The sequence below is a fragment of the Odontesthes bonariensis genome, chromosome 24 (genome assembly GCF_027942865.1).
Source record: "Odontesthes bonariensis isolate fOdoBon6 chromosome 24, fOdoBon6.hap1, whole genome shotgun sequence".
NCBI classification, from domain to species: domain Eukaryota; kingdom Metazoa; phylum Chordata; class Actinopteri; order Atheriniformes; family Atherinopsidae; genus Odontesthes; species Odontesthes bonariensis.
The window spans coordinates 23,543,679-23,553,883 of NC_134529.1; positions in this window are offsets into that span (position 1 = coordinate 23,543,679).

The window sequence follows — 10,205 nt, forward strand, 5'->3', positions numbered from 1 at the left end:
ATTTGGCGCTATATAAATAAAAATTAATTGAATTGAATTGAATTGAAACCCAATGACCCAGGCAGCTTCATGCACTTAAGGGAAACTGGACTAAACTGATTAGGTTAGGTAGGGATGGAGGGAGGGAAACTAAGAATGGAAAAGAGGTGAGAACTGGGGGAGTAAATATTAGTTTACACGGCAGATTAATGTACGATTAATGTATCTCATAATTTTGACATATGGAGTCTGGTGTAGGCTGGTAATATTAAGAAGCTCCAGTCTATTATATGAGTAGTAAAGTCAGTGCTTGAGTTAAATGACAGCATTGTTGTTAATTTGTGTTGTGGAGAAAATGAGTCGAATCACGCGTTGGTCAGCCGTCCATTGGGGAGTTTATTGAACAAACTGTCACAGCAAATATGCATACAGAATGTACAAAATGTCCGACGAGCTCATCTTGTGACACCCTTTTATACCGTTTTATCATAACAAGTGTACGTGGCCCTCTCTGGAGGCGCCTAGCTTTCGCAGTTTATCATAAACACGCTCATTCTAACTATCAACAATATTCATATGAACCAGTCAACAAGGCCCAGGATGTAACTAGGCCAGAAGTCATGAGCATGTCATGACATCCTTCTCCCACATAGTCCCCCCTGAAATCACTTATCAGTGATTTAATAAAGAAATAATCTAAAATGAAAGAAAATCATCCCACATAGTTAATTAAGAATTAATTAACATAATCAACACTAAATTATTCTAATAATTCTACAACATCAATCAACGGGACCATTTTGAATAAATGAAAAGGAATATATATATATGTACCCGAATCACATTAAATGATTAAATTAAATTAAACGATATTGAATTCAACAACACTACAAGTTTTACATTGCCATCACACCTGTCCACTGTTCGCATTGCATAGGTGCGAAAAACCCACCGGCTGCTACTTTCGTAACTCATGTTCTTATCTTGGGAAAACTCACCTACGGCCCCACCCCACTGGCGACCGACCACTTTACCAAGGTCGCACTCCGAACAGTTGACTAACACAACTGGCAATGCACATATTAGTGATCAGTTCTGATTGATAATACACATAGACTGAATACATCACCTTCAAATCAGTTAATCACCGTTTTGTATCAAGTACAATACATAAAATTATGGATTCTCACACAACAATAGTAATAAAATGCAATGTAATGCAGCTCTTCCAGTCCTGTCCCATCTCCCGTACTCTGGTGTCGTCTGCTCCTGGCCGAACATCCGTCCGGCTGGGTCTGGAACTGCTAAGCTAACTCTGGGAGGAGAGGTCGCCAGTACGTAACTCCCAATCAAAGAGATCTTCAGCATCTCTTCTTCCTATTAGACTAACCTTGGTTCCACCCTCGAGGAAAGAATCTTGTGAACCGTCCGTTGATAACCTTCATTCGTTGACCAGCTCTCCCATGCGTTGGTCCTCAGACCTGGTCTCGCATGGTCATCTGCCTCCTGATTCCTTCCACTGTTCGTTTGAACATCACTTGCAGCAAACACCTTCTCAGAATGGGTATAATGCAACACACCAATAGGGAAACCATCCTCACTATCAACAATATTGCTATTCCCGCCTTAACTGCCATCGCTCCCCCTTCTCCCAAAATCCCAAACAGACCAGTCCACTACCATTCACCTCCACCAGCATCACACGTCAGCTCCTCTCTCCGTTCTCTGATCTTCTTCACGGCCGTTGTAAACGTTCTATCAGCTGCAGTGTTCCCGGGTATAAATGTACAACATTTTCCCCAACCATCTGGCACACACCATTTTCCCTTCTAATATCCATTCTAAAACTTGTCTGTTCTACCAAGCCATCATACTCGTCTCATGTAGTTGTTCTCCAAAGCCTGCAAACCCTTCACTCGTGTAGCTAAGAATTCCCTGTTGGTTGTATTATATGTAATTAGTCCATTCCCCATTTTGTTAAATATGATCCACGGCAAAATAGACTCAAATCCAGCTGCAATCTCCCTGCGTGCTTTGAGCTCAAAAGGAATCCCTCTCGGCTGCCCTATTGCATCCAAGTAAACGTGCTTATCCATGATGTAGTTACCACTATATGTTTTAACTCTCCCTTTTTCCACATCCAAACCTCGCATCTCGTTTACCTTGTCATACACTACCACAACTGATGTGTTCCTCCTCACCAGTGCCCAAAGACCTATCTCCCTGTTGGGTAGCACATTTAACAAAACATGATCTCCACACATCCAGTAACTCTCAGCTATCAGGTGTGTCTGATCCCCAAAATCATTTCTATATTTTCACAATTTGATCCAAATAAATAAATCCCAATAAATATTGGTTTCATTTAACAGTAGTATTACCTACGCGAGTTCCAAAAGCATTCAAACTCACCATCGTAATCTACCCTATCATCAGTGGGAGGCCCATCCTGTGATGTACTCAGATTAAATTCAGCACAAGAAGACTCCAATTTGTGGCCCTCCCTTATTTTGAAAATAACTATGTACTTTATTTGGCCCAAACATCAATCTGCACTTAATACCACACATAGGAAACAATAACCATTTATCCTCTGCCGATGTGAACCTACCTTCTCTGCATTCCCGTTGCCGGACCACCGCACAGTCCCTGAAGGTGTGTGGCTCTGGAACAACAACAGGCAATGCTCCTGGAGCGTCTGCGCATATGAGACACTCTGTCGCTGTCAGTCCTCTTGTAGTGTACCATGCCCATCTATACCACATATTCTGTGCTGTCTTAACCCATTTCCACAGTTGCACTGTTTTCCTGACTTTACCTGTGCATGTACACTCCGTCTGTTCTTGGGTTAACATGATTATTCTATCCTGTAGTGCTAATGGTATCAAATCCCCCTAGACTTCCACGAGAACTCTTTCTGTTCTTACAACCATTGTGAACAACTTCTTCTGACCCAATCTGACATGATCTTACCAGATTGCCCCTTTGTTGTGGCGTCCAGAGGCGGTGATTTGGTCGTCTCCTCCTCCGGACCCATGATCCACACTTCCTCAAATCGTTTATTCCATGAACTTAAATTCAAGCTTAGCAGATACCTCTTCACGACTAGCTCTAGTGTGTATTGCTGGCAAAGTTTGTGGCGTGGCATGGTCTGAGTGGGTGTGTATTGTTGCATCATACTCATCTGACCCAGGCTGGCTACTTCCCTGCAGGGTGGCTTCATCACGGGACCCTTCCAGCCTCTCCTGTCTGCAGGATCCCGTCCAACATCTCCAGGCTTCGTTCTCCTGAGCCCATGCTGTCGGCCAACACCCACACCTGGATGCTCACAGTGTCAGAAATCTTAACCTCTTCCTTTTGTTCATCCTTTCCCTCGGACTTAACTCCGTCTGTGTCTTTAGTCCGAACCTTAGTGCAGTGATTCAAATGGTACCATGTGTTGCTACCTTCCACTTGAACTGCCGTCGGCGTTGCTCGCACCACTGCGTACGGACCTTCTCGTCTTGGCTCGTGCCACTTCCTTCGGAATACTTTGATGTACACCTGGTCGCCCGGCACCACTGGTCTCTCAACCGGCTGTTCGAGACTCACGTCTCTGGACTTTTCCTGTAGATAGATTGTTCTGTGGATTGCAGTCAGTTGCCTCATGTAAGCTTTCAACTCTGTTTGCAGCTGCTCGAGTGGGGGCCCTTTAAAGGGACCTCTCAACTGAGGTGCCGGCTTAGTTCGACCCGTTAGCATTTATGCGGTGTTAGTGCGTGACTCTGTGAGTCTGCATCCGATAGCTCATTAGTGCAAGCAGCAAAGCATCTAGTTAGTTTAGTTGAAGCACAGATTCAATTCAATTTCACTTTCCAGGTACCTTTGATCCTCTCAACCATCCCTTGACTCTGTGGATGATAAACGGCCCCACAGCGCTGCTTGATTCGCAGCTGCTGCAGAATGCCTCTTGCACTTTTCTAAACAAACACTTAACCATTATTTGAGCTAATCTCTGATGGAATGACAAACAGATGAATCAATTCTCTTACCAAAAAAAATTACGACTATTTATCCAATATGTATGACCAATATCCTTGTGATGGCGCGACCTCTGGCTCCAGTAACACCATTGGTGCCAAAACAGCAAGCTGGCACTTTGATGCTACTTTTGCTGCTTCATCAGCCGCGATATTACCTTTACCAACCATTTTGTTACCTTTACGATTATTTGACACTGTATCACTGCCAATTTTCCATTTTCCTGACTGCAATCCGCTCCTTCATTTGGACCTCATGTCGCACTGGACTTCCGTCTGACCTCCTGAACCCTCTCTGCTTCAAAACTGCTTCAAACAAATAGCAAATATCATGAGCATATGCAGAATCTGTGTACACATTCGTAACCTTACCTTTCACCAGTCAACATGCTTCCGTTAGTGCCTTCTGTTCAGCCAACTCTGCCGAACATGGCCATTCACACTTCTCAGCTTTCACCGTCTCAAAATTTTCCACCTTCCTGTTTCACAACTGCAAAACCTCATGATTACCCAAATGATCCCACAACATGAACCATGCACAACATAAGTGACATCAGCCTGCACAAGTGAAGTTGCTCCTAAGTCAGGTCTCAGTTTAATGTATCTCACAGCTTCTGACACACGCTCATGTGGTTCTCCTTCAAACTCACGTGGAATGACATCCGCAGATCCCGATGTAGTACACTTCTGTATTCTCACATCTGGACGTGTCAAAAGATGCACAACCTGCAAACATCCTGCCTGAGTCACAACATACCTACTCTGATTTATTAGTTCTGAAATCTTATGATGTCTAGTGGAGACATATAAGAAAAATGGCTTCTCATAGACTAATGTTGCCCGTTTCGGATGACTCTTGCTAATTCTGTTTCAAATTTCCAAAGGCTAACTTAGCCTCGGTTGTCCTCTCCAGTTGTGCTTTCAACCTTTGATCTTTGGATTTTTCATGATTCCTTCCAGAGGAAGCGCATTTTATTGCATAATCCTCCCAAAAGAAGATCATACTTGTTTTATTTTAATTTTACTTATTTATTCATTAGTTATTTATTTATTTATTTTGGACATGGCGCTTTTCTTATTCCCTCCAAGTGGGATGGAGAGATATCAGTAATTCCCTATGGGCTAAATAGATACTCTAATTTAGGCTATCAATGCTAAAATTTAAATTAGAAACTTTGTTCCGTTCAAATTTTAGAACTTCGTAATAGTGGCACATTTAAATTTTAAATTCAGAAACTTTGTTTTGTTCTGTCCTAGTAACAGTGACCTATTTAAATTCAAGTTTAGAAACTTAGTAGTCGTGACACATTTAACTTAAAAACTTTGTTTTGTTTTGTAATGATGACACACCTGAGGGCGGTTTTTAAACCCTTGAGTACGTCTGGTGTAAGTGTACTTCTTACCTCTATATGTCAATGTAAACCAATACTGGGATTCCTCTGCCAGAGGAACGCCTTGGACCTGCCGGGCCATTTGCTCCGCCCCCCAGGGACTGGCCACGGTCCTGCCGAACACTCGGGTTTCTCGGTGCTCTCGGACAGCTGTAAACAAAGTGTCCCCTCTCGCCACAGGCCCAACATGCCCCCGAGGACCTTCGTCCTCCAGGTGCACCTCTTCTTGACCTTTGACAGGGTCGACGATGGACTTGCCCCTGTGATGGCTGTTCAGCGGCCCCCGCTGTTATGGTCTCATTTCGTACTTCTTGCTTCACTTGCAGTTCTTCTAACTGCAACCGTGCAAGTTTCCTTTGCATATCCTTCTCCTGCTCCTTCCGTTTCAGTTCTTTTCTGTATTTGTTTACTGCATGCACCACGTGGTCTCGGAATTGTCCATGTGACATTGAATTCAACCCCACCACATCCTCCAGCCTCCCCTGAACTGGGGCAGGCAGAGCCTCTTTGATGGAAACTCTGAACAATGTCACCCAAGCTGGGCTCTTCTCGATTTCTCCCTCAGACTCTTGTCTCCATTTCTTCAATTGTTGTGCAATGTACACAACCGGACTCTCTGTTCCTGACAGTGGTTCCCCCTTTAATGCTTCGAGGTCCACTCCCACAGGAAACTCAGCTCGTAACGCTCTCCAGAGTGCAGCTCGATATGCATTAAAATCAGTTCCATCAGCTTGGTGGCTTAACATCCAGCCATTCTCACTGTGTCTCAAAATGCCCTCCATGGTAGAAGTTCCAAAACACAGTGCCCACACTGCCTTAATGTGTCCAACAGACAACAGTTTATGCACAGTCTCTTGTTCAAAAGCTCTTATCCATCTACTTGCACCTGTGTGAATGTCCGGCAGTCTGGCAACCAGCCCCCCTAGGTCGAGCGTCTGCCACGGCACATACTGTCCCTGCGTCATTTCTATCAAACTCGGTGCTGACGCTGTTGGACTCTTATGTTCTTCAGAAGATGCCTTTTGAACTGGTGGTGCCAGTTCTGGTGATCTTTGGTATTGTGGGAGCTGTCCCCTTGCCTGATCTGAATTCCAGACGGTGTCTGGCTCAGGAGCTCCATGACTGCTTGATGTAGCTATTTGTAGTTCTGGACGTTCATGAGATATTTTGTGATCTTTTATTTCAGAATCTCCTTGTATGTTTACTGCTCCTGGCAGTGTTGGATATAGCTCTGCATTTTCAAAGAAATGTAAAACTTCTAATTCAAGCTCTCTTTTTTCCTGTCTCTTTTTGCTTTTGTCCTTTGGTTTGTAAGCTTGAATCCTTTGTTCCATTATCTTACAGGTAGCTCCATTAAAAGTGCCACCTTTTGGCCAGGGTGAGACGTTATTTTTTGTTCGTTTTTCCCATTTTAGAGATATCTTTTTAATATCTTTGGAATGTTCAGGATGTTTGGCGCTGATGATTATTGTTGGTGTTACATCCATTGTTTCAACTAGTTAGTTCCCTTCTATTGACTTTTGACTTTTTCTTTAATTATTTATTTTCTAAATTTTCCTTATTTATTATTCTTATTCCCCCTTTTTTTTTTTTTTTTTTTTTTTGTTTTGAAAGTCAATTTAAATTAAACTAACTCTAATCAATGCTAATTCATGCTCGGCTAAATTTAGCTTAGATGCAGCTAATTATTGGATTGGATATTGTCAATGCTAATGTTAAGGTTAGCCTATGTTAGCTTTGAAAGCTTATGCTCTAGGTTGTTTTTTTAAAATTAAACCAATGTTAATTCAATGTTAGGCTAATTTAGCTTTTTGACTTCTAGTTTGGAGTTCGGTTACTATTATTGCTAATGTTGATGTTTGCTAACCAATGCCAATTGCTGTTAGCTTCCTAGCTGTTGCTAATAAATGCTAACCTATTGCTAATTAAGATTTAAACCAATATTTGCCTTATTGCTATTGCTAATCAATGCTAATTGTATTTCTGATCAATGCTAATTATGGCTAACGAAATACTAACAAATGCTACTAATGCTAACCAATGCTAACTATTGCTAATCAATGCTAATTGTATTTCTGATCAATGCTAATTATGGCTAACGAAATGCTAACAAATGCTACTAATGCTAACCAATGCTAACTATTGCTAATCAATGCTACTTATTGCTAATCCATACTAGCTTCCTTGTTGACCAATGCTAATTGAATGCTAATTATGCTATTCAATGCTAATTATGCTATTCAATGCTAGTGATTGCTAATCGATACTATTGATTGCTAACCGACGCTAATCAATGCTAAACAATGCTAGTTCTTGCTAATCAATACTAATTATTGCTAATCAATACTTGCTGTATTACTAATGCTACCCAATGTTAATTTATTGCTAATCGAAAGCTCAGTAAATGCTTACTCTGTTTGAAGTGACTCAGGCTCAAGGCGTTGCCCCAACCTTTGCTCACATCCGGATGTTTCCGATCCAATCCACACACAATGTCCTCCACCAATCCAGATGATACAATGCACGTCACAGCTACGTCAATTCTGACCAAATTTTTTTTTTTTTTTGAACAATGAAATCTGAACACACCTCTAAATCTATCTCCAATGAAACACGTCTGGGACACGTAACTTCTAACCAATAAAATATGAACACACCACTAAGTCTACTTCCCAGGCTGTTCCTAACTCCTCCCAAGCATAACAATTGAACCAGACATAACAATTGAACCACACCCCAACTCAAAATGGCGTTTGTCACACTTTTTGTTACAACTTAAGAAAGAGGAGGAAATACAAACTTTCCAGCTGGACAGAGAAAAAAATACAAACCAAACAACACAGAAATAACTGTTGCACTATTCTTCACCTCAAAATGGCATTTGTTAAAGGCATGGTTGGTAATCCTGTTCAGAAACACATTTTGTAATACTGGGTGAAATGGTCCGTCTATCCTGAGAGAAATCTATACAAGATGTATTTAGAAAAAGGGACGAAAATAATCAGACCTCTGTGGCAGCTGCAGGACTGAGAAAAAGCTGACCAATCCGCTGATCTCGGATTGGAGCGCCTACAAAAACCAATCAGATGCCTCTGCTTTCTGCCTACGCCCCCCTCTGTCGGCTCCCTGCTCCATGTGCGCATGCGGTTCTACCGGCTTTGGATGACGCACTGACGGAATGGGGAGGGGGGGGTGGAGCTTAGAGGAGGGGACACTTTCGAATCTTGCTAGCTCTCTTGCTAGCTCTCTAGGATTACCTACCATAGCTTTAAGAAAGAGAAAGAAATACAATTTAACACGCTGTGGACAGGGAAACTACAAATCAAAAGATACAGAAACAATGCATAAGCGAAAAACTTTCTTTATCAGGAATGTCACATTCACGTCGAACGACGTGATGAATCAATGGCCTAAGGACAGAAACTCTCCCTTAGGAATTGCGAAACCAACATTTACTCGACTGATGACAACTCTGCAATTAGCACATTACCTAAAGAAAACTAATAATTATTACAGTTCAACCATAAAGTGCCCCTGGAAGACACAAGGAAAGAAAATGTGATTACGCACGAACATCTGTCAGTGTACAGACAGCACAGGAATCTCAAGGACAGAGCAGCGCGCCTCCACACGAGCAGCGTGCCCGCGCAGCACCTTGCTGTCCTCCCTTCTGAAAACTTTAGAACCTCCACACAAATCACAAATCTTATTACAATGCACAATATTAAAGGAATCAGCACACAGCGTTTAAAAATCACAGCTCATTACTGTAACAACACCTTATTTCCCAAGTTATTAACGTGGCAACTATAACAATTAAGCAAATTATAACATTGAAGCAAATTATGACAATGAAGCAAATTATAACAATGAAGCAAATCTGAGTGTAACTTAAAATACTACGACTACTCAAAAATCAAGGGATGAGATGAGTTAGAACTTTTCCTTTTCTTCTTTTTTTAGATTCACATAAAACAGCAGGATTTCACACACATTGACAGACAAACAGAGACCGGTCCCACACACTCACACCAAGTCAGTCGATCAAAGTTTTGTCAGTCACCGTTCAAATCTTCACAGTTTTAAATTATCAATTTCTTTCATTTAGACTTTTAATTTTTCAGGAGATGTTGGTGTCGGCAATTAATGGAATACAAAATGTGTTTTCCCTACAAGCCTTGTGATATGGTTTCTTGACCAAAGCAACAGATGCTGACGTGTACTTTACCAGCCTCGCTGTGACCTCTTAATATAATCTCCTGTGGTCAATACATAAACAAATTTGAATTTTCTTCTCAAAATGTCTTTATACTGAGGTCTCGGATAACTCCAAAGAGTTCTAAGCAGATATATACAATGATATAAACATGTATACTTAAAATGTGCTCCTCATAGAACTGGATTTTTTCATTTCAGAGTTTTTTTTGAAAGCCTGATTGATTCAATCGTTGAACTTTAATGTTCGCCAGTCAATCAATTATCAGTATTCGTTTTACTCCTTGACTAGTGAAAATAATTTTCACGTATGTTTAATGAGTCTAGTGTACCCCGTACTCCCGTCAGTATTCCTCCCCCCAATGCATTGAAGGATGGCTGATAAGATGCAAGAGGTACTATTGACGATTGCTCAACAACCTGCCCGCTTCTTCAAAGCTATTAATTAATCCAGTTTGAATTCACCCGATTCACAATTTGCCAGAGCGCAGCGACTATAGCCCTTCTTAATTACCACAAAAATACAACAACACAAGCCAGACCAACTGCTCACAGCTGTCTGCTTTACAACTCTCACAAGCTGCTGTTTACCCAATTTTAT